General features: G+C 38.6%; 2 protein-coding genes across 2 annotated transcripts in view; one reads left to right on the forward strand and one right to left on the reverse strand.

The window, feature by feature from the left end:
• Window positions 1-13,148, forward strand: part of LOC117219017 (synaptotagmin-10) — a 93,042-nt gene that overhangs the window by 13,931 nt on the left and 65,963 nt on the right. The gene's annotated exons all lie outside the window — the stretch shown is intronic.
• The window catches only part of LOC117219018 (adenylate kinase 7), a 40,758-nt gene that overhangs the window by 1,952 nt on the left and 25,658 nt on the right, over window positions 1-13,148 (reverse strand). The window lies entirely within an intron of this gene.

Here is a 13,148-nt window from a genome sequence, read left to right on the forward strand (position 1 = left end):
AAATCAAATTCGTTGGTTATGCGGAACAGAGTGCCCAGTGCGCGACACGGATGTGTGCGAAACGACTCTTCCTCGAGATACTAGATTGTGGCAAATAATATGTCCGTAATATGCGCGTTTTATGCTGTTATGCGACGCGAATGTGCTCTCGAATGACACGACCGTCTTTTTACCAATGTTTCGTTTCATTAGCTTTCGTTTATTTATCTACATCGCCATTTGTTTGCTTAACACATTACACACGTGTTAACACGTGTACTACGTGATCTTCAAGCCACGTGTATCATCGATGGTGCACGCAGACATATTTATTTAATGCGCTGAAAACATATATTCTATGAGAAATTTAATTCTGTAAAATATATTTCCACCAAAATAATGAGGCATTATAAAAAATGCGGTATAAAACAAAGCACATAATTTTGTTTAATTGATATATATATATAATTGTTATATATAATAATTAATAAGTACATGTAAATGGTTGAGCACCAAAATAATGAGGCATTATAAAAAATGCAGTATAAAACAAAGCACATAAGTTTGTTTAATTGTTATATAAAATATATTATACATATAATAATATAATACAATATATATTATACAATATATTATGCAATAATTAATAATTACATGTAATGGTTGACTGTTAAAACAAGAGATGCATAAAAATGGCTTTTTCGGGCAATCCCTGCAAAACGTTTTTATAACGTTATAGTTTTTTGTCTTGCTACTTCAGTCCCACGTTTTTTACTCGACAAATTCGAATACAGCAGGTTCTTTTTACTAATCGAAGAATTTCGAACCGACTGATTTTTACAATCCAACTGATCGCAGCGCCACGTGTACCATAAATGGTACGACAAATCGAGCAAAAATGGCTTGGCACGGAACGTGTTCAAATATCATCCTAAGTTTACCGTCAGACCATAATTTCTACCGAGTCGGTACAAAAAGTTGAAAATTATTCTTCGAATTCCGGGAACAAGCGTTATTTCGAGCGCGCTGATGCAACGAAAGTTGCGCGACTCTTACTTTATCAAACTTCGAGTAATTGCATTTGCCACGAACGTCTGGTGAACGATGACGTTCTTAATTCCCTCGCGTTTCAAAGAATTTTCTTCCGATACTTTCAAACGGCGTTACTTCAAATTACAAAGCACAGCGAAATCTGCCGAGAATCGACGTATCGTTCGCGATCGCGAACACGGTGTTTCCGAAACGAATATCGCCGCGGCGCGCGCTTCGGTGCTATCTTTTCGACGTCGGGGCGTGTTATGAGCGGGCGATTTTCAAATGGCCGGGGTATTCCTAGAAACATGAATCATCCTGCCGTAAATTATTGTCGGACAAACAACGGACAACGCCGTTGAATCGCGCGTCGCAAATCACTTTGTATTCCGCGCGCGGCCCGTAATAAATCACACGCTATTGACGCGCCGCTTTATTCTCAGACAGCCTGTTCTATTTCCAATAAAAATGAACGGCGTGTTATTGACGTCGGAGCGATGCAACTATGCGGGGGGGAAACGGCTCGATGGAAGCTGGTCGCGTGCAATTCGAATACCCGATAGACAATACTCCTAACTGGATCCATGTATCTCGATACGGTTTCCCGAGAACGCGGACGCGAACGCTCGGCCGGCGCCGGCGCGTGCACAATGCCCGTGCACGCGTTTACTGGTCCATTTAAAAATGGGTCGGACCTCGTGTCCCCGCGAGCTTCCGACCCACTTTTTCCACGTAATCTCGCCCGCGTTACATTGTCCCCGCTGTACAATGCGTATATATCGTGCAACGATCGACGCGTCGTTTCCTTCTTTCGAGCTCCCTCAATCGGAATCGGCTCGCTGAAAAACCCGCCGCGGAACTAACTAGCACACTCTCGGCGACTGCATCGAGAGAGCCGCTTTTAACACGCTCGCATTCGAGACTCGCGGATCTACTTGCGGATGTCACGATTCAAACGAAATGGATCGGCAGTTCTTTGCGCTTGATCATTTCTCTAATGGAACGTGTCGATTTGCTTTCATTGCGAGATATAATAGAAGATAGATAATGGAATTAATGGAATTAATGGAATTAATGGAATTAATGAAATGAATGGAATTGATGGAATTGACTGAATTGACGGAATTGATAGAAGTAATGAAACTGATAGAATTGCTAGAATTGCTAGAATTGATAGACTTAATGGAGTTGATAGAATTAATGAAATTGATAGAATTGATGGAATTGATAGAATTTCTTGAATTGCTAGGATTGATAGAATTGATAGAATTGTTTGAATTGCTCGAATTGCTAGAATTGCTAGAATTGATAAACTTAATGGAATTGCTAGAATTAATGAAATTGATAGAATTGCTAGAATTGATAGAATTGATAGACTTAATGGAGTTGATAGAATTAATGAAATTAATAGAATTGCTAGAATTGCTAGAATTGCTAGAGTTGCTAGAGTTGCTAGAGTTGCTAGAATTGCTAGAATTGCTAGAATTGCCAGAATTGCCAGAATTGTCAGAATTGCCAGAATTGTCAGAATTGCTAGAATTGCCAGAATTGCTAGAGTTGCTAGAATTGCTAGAATTAACAAATAATAGTAAAATCAAATTTTGTCTCGCTTTAGAAAACACGAGTAAAATTCATATCTCGTCGTAATACTGCAAGTGGTTGACCATTAAAAAAGATGAAATGTTTAATATAATAATCACAATTTTCCACGAATTTGTCCCGGTATACACACTCAACCGCAGATGCAAAATATGTTACTCTCGAATACAAACATTTCGTTTAACCATAAACTGGAGGCTTTTTGATAGCCACGTTGGATTTCGTTATTTCTTGCTCCATCAAATCCTGTGAACTGAGTTATTGCAGAATATCCGAAAGGTCAGACGTGTAGATGCGCAGTTAAAGTGTTACCTTTGCACCCTGAAGCCATGCGCAAGGATTCTCGAAATTCTTTAAGACGGCTCCATAGCCTTTTACAACTACCTTAAACTCTTCGAAGGATTTCCTACGGAGCTCAAAGATCCTTGACAAACAACTACGTGGCCTGCACTGCTTGCATCGAACGTGGCTTATATTGGCGTGCTGATATTGGCCGAATTTCTACTTGGAGCGCAGTTTTACGAACTTTAAAATTCTACAAGAGATTCGTCATTCCGTGCCATAATTTCTCTTTGGTAAGAGGAGATACGACTATTCGAGCCTTGCAGCTGGTTTCCATAGTTGTTGACAAATTCGTAACTATATATATTCGTACTATCGTCTCTTCCTAAATTATCCATTTTAGTGAACAATTTGAGCGACAGTAACGGAGACATTACTGTGGATCGAAAATAACACACTGAAATTTCAGATATCATTTAAGTGTTGTAAATTAATTAAAAAAATTCTTCGTCATTAATGCATAAAATCCGTAATTCGTCCCATAAGCATTAAATCGTTTTAATTTCTTGCTCGTCCGAAAGAAAAAGATCGCTCTGGTGGCGAAGGTGATCCAGCACATTCTATTATTTCAATTCCCGTCCGTCGTTCGATGCGCTACTTGGCGCGGATCGATAACAGACACGCGTTTCCTTGAGTGGAGGCTGCTGGGATCGCGGGGCGAAGAGCATGCTCGAAGAGCAGCTCGGTCTTTTTTAGAAAAACGAAGCCTCGACCGAGGACCGACCATTCACGCGAGATCAATTCTCGAGAGCCGTCACAGAAAACAAAAATCACAGCGATTTCTGCTGTGTGCGCACAAAGCTCTCTCTCCCAGCTTTTATTTTGTTTTCCGTTGCCCCGTAGTAAAGGGCCCTTTTGTACCTTTACATCCGACATCCCGGCCGGATGAAATTGTTACTCTTGAGATACGTATAAGAGGTTATTGTGTTTCAATTTCTCAATGGACATCCGAAGACAGACGGACGGTATATTATTATATTCTTCGTGTTTTCATTGCGACTTTTCCAGAACTTTCCCATGGAACTTGTTCCCGCAGACTGCTACTTTTCGATCAAGCTTATGCTCAAACAGCTTCGAATTAATTATTAATTAATTGATTAACTATTAATTAATATTATATATTATATATTATATTGTATATATAAAAATAATAAATAAATATATATATATATATTATATTATATATTATATTATAAACTTTTAAATACCGGCGATGCGTTATTATTTTGTTAAAAATATTCTGGACCGGATAAATAATGAGCGTGCATTATTTCGTAATATATTATATATTATATTATTATATATATTATATTATATTATATATTGTATTATAAACTTTTAAATACCGGCGATGCGTTATTATTTGGTTAAAAATATTCTGGACCGGATAAATAATGCGCGTGCATTATTTCATAATATATTATATATTATATTATTATATATATTATATTATATTATATATTGTATTATAAATTTTTAAATACCGGCGGTGCGTTATTATTTTGTTAAAAATATTCTGGACCGGATAAATAATGAGCGTGCATTATTTCGTAATATATTATATATTATATTATTATATATATTATATTATATTACATATCGTATTATAAATTTTTAAATACCGGCGGTGCGTTATTATTTTCTCAAAAATATTCTGGACCGGATAAATAACGCGCGTGCATTATCTCGTAATTCGCGAACGGTTCGGTTCGTTGCCGGTTCATACTGAGAATTAATATTGAAATCTGTTAATCGATTTGAACGGCTCATTGTCGGTAATATTTAAACAACAATTTCTCTGGAATTTCAAGCAGAAACAGGTCATTTCTCGATGAAAAATTTCCAGCATAATGTTGTCGAAATTTCTAAGAAAAAAAAAGAGTCGAAAAGACGTCTCTAATTTGAGACAAGAAGTTCCAACAACGACGAACCTCTACGAGGCGCTCATTGTTTTACAATGCGTCGGCAGGGCGCGTTGAATAATCGTCGAGGCGTTGCGCAACGGCGGCGCACGGAAACGGTGCTACGCCGCCAATTTCCGTGGAACGTGACGATACAATTTCGAAGAACCGTAATGGACCCCCGGCGTAAGATTGATATTCGCGTTTCCAATGGTCGTCACGTTGTTGCCCGCCGACTGGTAATTTGAGACGGTCCTGGACGCGAACAAGGATTCATGGGCTCGCCATTAATTTCCAGCCTTGGTTTACAGTTGACTGGCGCGTGTAACGGCAAATGACAGAAGTTTGTTTATTAAACTTCCGCGTCGGTCTACGACTCGCATCTCGTTACTCACGGTACGCACAACCCGCTATTACTATCCCGGTCGCTGCGACGCATCCGGATATTCCCGGCGCGCTTGTCTGTCCCGGCGTAATTTGGCGCTCAACTAGAACTTGCATCTTCCCGTCGCACCCCGACCAGCCGCCATTCGATCGGCTGATTCGGCGGGATTGCGGATGATTTCTTTGACGCGTTACACGGCAATCCGTTCGTTAGATTCGATGCTGCGAATCTCAAAAACGGCGGACGGAGAGGATTTGCAAATTAATTTCTGGGCTGATGAATTCGGTACGTGAAATTTTGTTCGGGTCTGCAAAATGCGGGAATGTGGAAAGTGAATTATAGCGAACATTTTGGTATCGTGTATTATAGTTCTGCAATTTTTATTTTATTAACTCCTTAATAGCTGTATTTTGACGAGTCTGATTCGTGATGAAAATTTCTAGTAATTTCTGTCCTTTAAAATTGGAATAAAGTTCGAATCTCTCGTTATCGATATTTTTAAGCATTGCAGTAAATTTAGGCACACGATAAGCATGAATTTACTAATCCTGCAATTTTTATTTAATTTATATTTCGCCGTATTTTGACGAGTCCGATTCGTGATACAAATTTCTAGTAATTTCTGTCCTTTAAAATTGGAATAAAAATCTAATCTCTCGTCATCGATATTTTTAAGCATTCCAGTAAATTTAGGCACAGGATAAGCATGAACATTCTAGTCCTATAATTTTTATTTCATTTATATTTCGCCGCACTTCGACGAGTCTGATTCGTGATGAAAATTTCTAGTAATTTCTGTCCTTTAAAATTGGAATAAAATTCTAATCTCTCATCATCGATATTTTTAAGCATTCTAGTAAATTTAGGCACACGATAAGCATGCATTTTTCTAGTTCTGCAATTTTTATTTCATTTGTATTTCGCCGCACTTTGACAAGTCTGACTCGTGATACAAATTTCTAGTAATTTCTGTCCTTTAAAATTGGAATAAAATTCTAATCTCTCGTCATCGATATTTTTAAGCGTTCCAGTAAATTTAGGCACTCAATAAGCATGCATTTTCTAGTTCTGCAATTTCTGTAATATAAATTTCTAGTAATTTCTGTCCTTTAAAATAGGAATAAAATTCTAATCTCTCGTCATCGATACTTTTAAGCATTCCAGTAAATTTAGGCACACGATAAGCATGAATTTTCTTCTCCTTCTAAGAAATTATCGCAATCGGAAATTTTTTAATAACAATAACAACTACAAAAATAGTACACCAAGGCATTAAATAAATTATTTAGACCGACGGTGTATTTCTGGTCAAACATTTTCGCGAAGAATTACTTGGTCGCTGCGAAAGAAATTCGTCTTACATTTTATATTCGTCGAAGACGGATTAAAAAACAGGAGTAAAAACTTGCGACAAGTTTATGGTTTGATGCAACGTATAACGAGTTTAACGACGACGGTTAGGGCGCCGTAACGAAGCAGGATTTTCTTTCTTTCGCAGCAAGAAATAGAAATTTGCGTGCGACACATTTTTCCTTTTTTTTTTTTAATGAGCTTACAGCGCTGTTTCGTGGAGCGCGAAGGTCGTCGAGAACAGCTGATGAATTCGCAGCGTTTCACGGACAGTTAAATTATTATTTATCGTCGTTCTTCATTAAATTAGTTGGTGACGGAATGAACGCGGTGTTCCGCGAAGATTGTAGAACACCGATTTCCATAAAGAATCCCGGCGTTGTAAACTTCGTAATCTCCGCGGCGGAAGACCGCCGCGCGTGCAGATTCTGCGAGGCGGACATTTTTATCCGCATAGTTATCACATTAATAGCTTCTCTACTCGAAACAGGGGCGTCTACTTTATCGGGGTCTACGCGAAAGTAGACGGGACAGGCCGGTAAATTGAGGCCCCGTAATCCGCGGCGGTCTTTTATTCAGCCCGGACTTTTATCTTGCATTTTATTTACGCGAGTTATTCGCGATCCGTCGAGGAGAAGCGGCTTCGCGTAACGAGAAGACCGCCGCGACGTCGTCGAAAAGCTTCTTTTTCCTGCGCCTTCCTGCGCGCCGCTGGATCTCCCGGTGCCGACAGACCGGGAAAACCGTGAAAAAGAACTTCTCCTCTCTGCGAGCCGTTCCATGGTTTTCATTTGCGCGTCGCAGAATTACGGGGCGTTCGAATATTTTTTGACGCGCCGGCAGAACGAAACCTCGCCGCGCCGGTTAAATTATAATAAACGCGAGCGTCGTAATATCTCGCTGGCGCTTTTATCGTTCACGGCGAGCGGTAATTGCGCCCGCGTGTGCCCGCGACGCGTACACAGCGGTCGAAAACGGTTCGTTCGGTCGTTCGAAATGAAAAATTGACGAAGCGAGACCGAATGAATTTGCCGCGTTTCGTCAAATTTTCGAGCACGTCCGGTTCCGTGGAATTAAGATGGAATTAATGCTCGGACGAAAATTCGTTGGGAACGCGAAATGAAATTTAATTAGATAATGCGCGCGGTTCTCGGGGTAATTCCGTTCCAAAAGAATACGTGGAGAAGGTCGGCCACAAACGGGATGTTCTTTTGCTAATGTGATAAGTGGCCAGACACTAACAGACGCGTTATCCAAATTTTATTTAATGCTGAGGGCACGGATATTTCTTTACCTTTTTATTCGATAAGAATTATAGAGCACCCGCTGTATTGTACGGAAATCGTTACTCGGAAGCTTGAGAGCTTCTATTAAGATCATTAATTTCCGGTTTCTTTGTGATATATACAATAAATTCTTCCGAAATTGTCCTTCAACTTGTAAACAAATTGGACAATTTTCTCACCGCTTCCCAAATTGTCCATTTTTATTTACAAGCTGAGGGACAATTAGGGAGATTTTAGTGTAATATTTTTTTCTGATCAATCTCCACGCGCTAATATAAAGGGTATTCCATAATATTGTAATTAATATTAATGGTAATGGTAATGGTGTAATTAATATTAATGGTAATGATAATGGTATAATTAATATTAACGGCATTACATAATATTATAATTAACTATTATTATAATTAATATTAATGGTATTGCATAATATTATAATTAATGGATAATATTTTCCATAATATTTAATTAATTTATGTTCCACAATAACGTTCCATAATAATAATTACGTTTATTAAATTTTCGCTGAGGAAAAAGTTACTTCTAATGACCTCGGGAATCACCATTTTCCAGCTGTTAACATAATTATGGTACACCCTGTAGATTCATTTGATTTTATAGCGTCGTTTAATCTCTCTAATAGCATCGAGCAAATTAGAGTAAATGAACTTTATATTATTCGATAAATTAATTAAAATTTTAATAAACTCACGATATTAGGTGTCCACGTGGACGATTCAATTTATTTAATCATTTTCCATGAGTGCTACACTTCCAATAATCGTAAAACAGGATCCTTGAGAGAGATTATTTCGTACGATGTGCCAGGCGGAGTCCTCCAGCATCCGCAGGAATCATCGTATTTATGATCTGCTTCCCTACAGCTGTGCAATTCCTAACGCACTTAATTCGTCGTTAAAACCACCACGAAGCAAATCAACAACACCCCTCGCACACCTGTCTCGCGAACGCTTTCGCATTCGTCGTTATTAATGCTTACCGGCCGCGTAACTTTCACTGTTACGACGAGCGATGATATCTCGGAATTCCGTGCACGAAAGCGTACGTTGAACCGTGTACGTTTTATCGCGTGACGGAATATTATTAATGTTACTCGGGCTACTTCCAACGCGCGGTATCCTAACGTTTATGGCATAATCGCGAAAGCGGCGGTTCTACGTTCGAAAAAATAGGCCGAAAATTATTGGAAGCCTGAACGAGCCAACGAACTGTCGTTTAGGATCTTTCCGAGAATTCTGCAACAGTTTAACTTTGACTTTAACTTAACAATTTAGCGATTTTATTTTGATATTTGTACGTCAACGAAATCCATGTTTGCGGTGGCAACGGCGAGAATTATATTATAATTTATTAAATTTATTATTTATTATTATTATTTGATATTATTTGATACAATTTAATTTATTATTAAATCCCTTTCTGAGAATTCTGCAACAATTTAGCGATGTATTTCTACGTCAACGAAATCCATGTTTGCGGTGTAATAGCGAAAATTATATTATACTTTATTTAATTTATTATTTATTATTATTATTTGATATTATTTGATACAATTTAATTTATTATTAAATCCCTTTCTGAGAATTCTGCAACAATTTAGCGATGTATTTCTACGTCAACGAAATCCATGTTCGCGGTGCAATAGCGAGAATTATATTATCATTTATTCAATTTATTTAATTTATTATTTATTATTATTATTATTATTTGATATTATTCAATACAATTGAATTTATTATTATTTATTATTATTATTATTTGATATTATTCAATACAATTGAATTTATTATTATTTATTATTATTATTATTTGATATTATTTAATACAATTTAATCGATTATTATTTATTTTATTTTCTATATTTTAATTCCGAATGTATGCCGAAAAGCTGATACCTTTGCTCGCTCAGCAACAAACGCGTCGACAGTTCATTTTTAACGAGCATTTTACTTCATTTTCATTTCCATAAGGAATGAAAATGTACAACATTATAACAACAGTTTCATCTTGTTCGCGTTATTTTACTTGCACGATGATATCAGTGGTTGGGACTTCGCGTCCACTAACGCCGCGCGATCCGGCTTCGAATTCAATTTTCTCGAAAACAGAGCTTCGCCGAGATCAAATTTTGTTCCACGCTTTCGGCTAAACTTTTCCCATGGAATCCTCTCCGGCCGTGGCCACGAGCATTGCGGCATCTTGTACCGCGGGCCGAGCAAGGTCGTCGACCCCCGAATAGGGTGGCGAAAGTGAGCGAACGCGAGAACGTCGGTACGAGCGGCGATACGGCCGGGTATCGAGTTCGAAAGCTTTTATCGGCGAAGGGATTCAAAAGTTTGACAGGCAACGGGGCGGCTGCTGCTGCTGGTCGGGTGCAGAACGCCGGGAAGAAGGGCGTGGGCGACGGTACACAGTCGTCGCTCGGAAACGAAATCCTCAATCTCGTTCGCTCGCGCAGCGTTCTCGCGTGAACGAGACCCGTCGGGAAAAGATGTTGGAAACGTTTTCCTAGAAACATCGCGGCCGGCCGCGTCAAAGCGGCTGATGGTTTCGCCGGTTGTAGCAAAGTCGATAGACGCTTCAAATCATTCCCCGAAAATGGAATAGCGCTTTCGTTTTACTAAATTCTTACTCCTTCGTTTCGTTCGCCAGCCGAGTTCTCATTCTCTTCGCGTTTGCGATATTTAAATAGAAGAATTTTTTAAAATAATAATATATATATATATATATATCGGAAATGGGAGATTCCTGAGGTCATTTGAAGTAACTTTTTCCTTAGCGCAAATGCAATCCGCAGCTTCGTTTACGAGTTATTAACGAAAAACGCTCACCAATGAGAGTTCGCGTACGGCTGACGCCCCGCCCTCGCCACCACAGTCGCTGCGTCAGACGGCCCAGCGCACGGAGCCTGGTTCCGCTCACTGGCTCGGCCGCCTCGCGCCAGCCAAGCAAGCTCGCCTCTCATTGGTCACCGTTTTTCGTTAATAACTCGTAAACGAATCCGCGGGTTGCATTTTCGCTAAGGAGAAAGTTGCTTGGAATGACTTCAGGAACCCTTCATTTCCGTAATACGAGTTACTTTTGGGATACCCTGTATATTTTGAATATCGATAATACGATAAATTGTCGCTAATTGACGCTCGGATTATTCGAGACTTGCGGCTCGTTTTTGTAGTTAACGATTGCCGAGAAGGCTTAACGATAATAAATAGATGATATTAAACAAAAATTAGCAAAACGTAAATTAAACTGCAAACAAAAACCCTTATTTTTCCTTCCTTCTTTGTTGATCTCTCGAGGCAAGATCAAGCCTTGGCAACACTTTAAATTTACATTTTCGTGATCTTTCTAGCATGTGCTTTCAATTTGTATAAATAAATCTGTTTAAATCTCAATAAAAAAAGCAACGAGTCGCAACGCTCTAATAATTGTCTGCAATCTACTGTAATTACAGTAATTTCACTCTAATTCGCGCTTAGATCGCTCGCAGAAATGGACAATTTGGGAAGAAGAGATACGGTTACGCGAGACTCAAATAATCGTACCTCCTCTTCCCAAATTGTCCACTTTTGTACATAAGGGCGAATTTACTCTAATTCTGTAATATTATTATTATTGTAATATTATTATTACTGTAATATTATTACTTTAATCTCTGTAAAATGAAGGCAGCTTTAAGAATTTCTTTACACGCAACGCGCGAAGAGATCGTTCCGAAAAAAATCGGGAATCTCTCTCAGCCTTCGATCGAAAATAAAAATAAAATCGGTCATCAAAAAAGTAAGGAGACGAATGCTAAAAAAAGATTGTTGAATTTCTACTTCGTATATGGGATGATAAAAGATAAACACGATCAGTGAACCGGGAAAAACGTGTCCGTGCTTCGAAGAAGCTCGCAAGTTGCCATCGGGAAGATCGAATGGTCGCGTCTCGTGTCGACTTCCAGTCGAATATATGTGTTAGGAGACGATTTCGCAGCGTTACGTGGAAACGAGAATGTTGCGAGGCACAGCGCCACGCGCGTTACTACTCCAGTCTTTTTTTTCCTTTTTTTCGAAACTCTCGGTCCTTCGGAAATCGTTCGGAGCGTATTCTGCGTCACGGCGCAGAATAACCTTGAAAGGGTCGAGGGAAGTTCAAGGCGGGGCGCGGACGTCGGACGGGGATGAATAGACGGCGAATCGGGAACAGCCTTCGATGTTCATGCTCGTAAAACCGGGAAACGTATGCGGAGCGTAACACTTCGAAGAGCGAGCGTTGCGTGAATTTGTTACATCCACAGCCGTTCAACCTTCGAATTGGCGAATTGGAAGTCGGGAACCAAATGGAATTGGTGGTGGATTGCTCGCTCGAAAAACGGGGAATAATAAAGTTATGGCGAAAGAATTTCAGCGAGCGGTAGCTTCGCCACTGCGCGCCTCGATCCTGGCTCGGAAGCGTTCGATCGGATAAATCAATCATGAAAGGGGTATATGCTTGGCTTGCGAATACAAATTTACGAGCACTTTAACAGGCTAGAAAGATACACTATTTAACTGGATGACACAATCGCAACCGATTTTTTTTATACTAGTTGAAAGTACATGCTAGAAGGATCACAAAAATGTAAATTTAAGATGCTATCAAGGTCTGATCTGACCTTGAGAGATCAACGAAGAAGGAAGGAAAAATAAGGGTGCTGTTTTTTGTTTGGAGTTTTGTTTATCTTTTGGTGATCTTTATTTAATATCTTCTATTTGTTATCGTATTATTATAATATCATCTATTTGTTATCCTATTATTATAATATCATCTACTTGTTATTCTATTATTATAATATCATCTACTTGTTATCCTATTATTATAATATCATCTATTTGTTATCCTATTATTATAATATCATCTATTTGTTATCCTATTATTATAGTATCATCTACTTGTTATCCCATTATTATAATATCATCTACTTGTTATTCTATTATTATAATATCATCTATTTGTTATCCTATTATTATAATATCATCTATTTATTAATCTCTGCTAATTATTGCTTATTGTCATTTATTAATTTAGACGATTTCTCATACCTGTTTTTCTCACTTTTTTTTTCCTTTTTTGTTGACCTCTGAAGGTCAAACTACATCTTGATTGCACTTTTAATTTACATTTTTGCGTCCTTTGCAGCACATAATTCGATCTGTATAAAAAAACCGGTGCGATTTCGTCGTCAGTTAAATAATGTCCTTTCCAAATCTCGAATATAAATCCCAAAAG

Source organism: Megalopta genalis, chromosome 4 (assembly GCF_051020955.1).
Source record: "Megalopta genalis isolate 19385.01 chromosome 4, iyMegGena1_principal, whole genome shotgun sequence".
NCBI classification, from domain to species: domain Eukaryota; kingdom Metazoa; phylum Arthropoda; class Insecta; order Hymenoptera; family Halictidae; genus Megalopta; species Megalopta genalis.